This window comes from Corticium candelabrum, chromosome 3 (genome assembly GCF_963422355.1).
Source record: "Corticium candelabrum chromosome 3, ooCorCand1.1, whole genome shotgun sequence".
NCBI lineage: Eukaryota > Metazoa > Porifera > Homoscleromorpha > Homosclerophorida > Plakinidae > Corticium > Corticium candelabrum.
Window position 1 is genome coordinate 5,999,978 of NC_085087.1, and position 2,327 is coordinate 6,002,304.

At 39.3% G+C, this 2,327-nt stretch overlaps 2 long non-coding RNA genes across 2 annotated transcripts; both read left to right on the plus strand.

Annotated features, from left to right (window-relative positions):
• The first annotated feature begins 675 nt into the window (after positions 1 to 675).
• On the plus strand, positions 676 to 980 carry LOC134176698 (uncharacterized). Its single transcript, XR_009969337.1, has 3 exons — positions 676 to 764; positions 825 to 869; positions 936 to 980. It is a non-coding gene; the product is annotated as an uncharacterized LOC134176698 (long non-coding RNA).
• An 84-nt stretch (positions 981 to 1,064) lies between these two features.
• On the plus strand, positions 1,065 to 1,498 carry LOC134177377 (uncharacterized). Its single transcript, XR_009969487.1, has 3 exons — positions 1,065 to 1,160; positions 1,243 to 1,308; positions 1,391 to 1,498. It is a non-coding gene; the product is annotated as an uncharacterized LOC134177377 (long non-coding RNA).
• The last annotated feature ends 829 nt before the right edge of the window (positions 1,499 to 2,327 follow it).

Sequence of the window (2,327 nt, forward strand, 5' to 3'; positions counted from 1 at the left end):
TACATACACATTTCGCTCACTTTTACACAGTCTGCAAAGTCTAGTCGTTTTCAGAAACGACGTAGAACGCCTATGAACCCAAGACAAGTTTGCCTTGGTAAGATCTCGACGCTAGGCGTTATCTAATAAACCTAAAAATTGTCTGCGCTGTTATGGAAACCACTTAAAATGCTTTTGAGAGTCAGAAAAGCAAATCAAAGTTTGACGGCCCTGTCAACCAGACCGTACTCGCGCATCTCGACGGGTAGATTCGACTCTTTCATGTTCACGTCTTACGTCTGCCGATGCTGAAAATGAAATGGCACTAGTTTTCACAATAGAAGCAACCCATTCAGTACTTTCAAACAGCTCTGGATCGGTCGGAAATGTCGAAATCCCGTTCAGACGAATTCGTTCGAACGGGATTTTGCTATCTAGCGTGATCTTTTGCGCGTAAAACACGACAAAACGTTAGACGCTAAACGTATCAAATCCCGGCATTGCTGTCACGATGGCCATTGAAGCTTGAAGACGTCAAGAAACGCAATGTAAGATTCTGTTGTCCTTGTCGACCAGACCGTACTCGCGCCTTTTGACGACTCATTCGCCGTTTCATGCTCTCGTCTTACGTCTGCCGATGCTGAAAATGCAATGGCACTACTTTGGCACTACTTAGTAAAATTGGATGTATTAGTACTATCGTAGTTAAGCAGAAGAAATTATTATGCATCTAGAATTACCCGCAACAAACCGATCCATTTAATTGTGGAATATGGACTTGTGTGGTAAGTCTGTATAACTCGTCTACTAATTCCAAAAGTAAATGTATATACTTGTTGTTACAGAACATGCTTTCAGCAGCTGTGGACAATCCTCGTGTAGCCAACAACGTATGGCAGATGTGGAGTGGTATAAACGTCAACTGAGTCCATTACGTCGACTTTATTAATTTTTAGATCAATCCCAATGACATGAGGACGTAGCTATTGCATCGAATTGTTCTGACAGGGGCAGTTGAAAGGTACGCGTACAATTTATAGATCTAACAAAATACAAGTTACTGATACAATACATGTACTGTATCCAGGAGAGAACAGAAAGATGAACTACTTGAAAACGACCATGATGAGGATACACATTCTAGTGACTGCACTATAGAGACAGAAACAACAATTCATCAAGTAATTGATTTAATTGAGAAATGCACGGTTTGAAAGACACGATTTTTAACTGTTACTAAATTGTAATTTTGTATGATTTTAGAAATCAGATACGAAAAGTAAACGTTATTCACCAGGCGAACACCTTACAGCTAATGACTCTATAACGGTATCAACACTGCAATTAAATATATTCAGATACACGCTGCATCTATTTGGATATATGATTATTACTAATCTGCTTATGCAAGGTATCGTTCAAGCCAGGAAAAGTACCCTTTTCTATTGAAGGCACAACAGATCCTGACAGATCAAGGTACAGGAGCGTGATCTACAAGTAGCATATTTGAGCACTAAATGTGTATTATTGTTTATCAGCAGCTATTCTCCGAAGGTTCATACATCGTGTACTGTGTTTCTGTGTTCCATACCTGATCAGAAATGTTCCTTGTTGTTGTTAAACAGAAAGTCCAAAAAAGGAAACTGATAAAGCGTGATTATGATATTAGATCGTCTGCAAAACGGAAAAGAGAACAGGTAAATTTTTTCCTGTGCATCATATTCTAAGCATGCCTAACCCAATTCGTCTCTGTAAACATTATGCAGCAATCTCGCATATATGTATATTAATGTCGAAATTTTGTATTCACGGTCTTTTTCATTTCATACACAGAAAATAAACAATTCCAGTGATGAATCAGATATTAGTGAAGCAACTGAAGGTATCTGCTGTAGCCTGGCTCTTTTTTGCTTTAAATACATGTTCATGTTTCTACAGTTATCGAATGTACTGTTGATGAAATAGACGGGACATTGCAATACCTGGAACAGAACGGGTATATTAGAGCATTGCTGAAAGCGTGTCCTGTCCGGAGCTCCCGAAAATCTGGAAGATGGCTCAGTTTGCACGACATGAGAAAAGGAATCCAAGAAGCAGAACACTTCCTGGTAGGAGCCAAGTTCTCAAAGGCTATTCAAAATAAAGTCAAAAAATTTCTGAAAACTTGGTATTTCCAAAACGAAGTGCAGCCGTGCAAGAGCCATGAAATCGATGACTTTATGCAGTGGATGGGAGAAACAGGGGACTGGAGATACGAGAACAAATCCATGCACGCTATTTACCACATACTGACTTATCATCATCGCCGTAGATGGGTTACTGACGAATTTCATAAAAAATTGAAATGA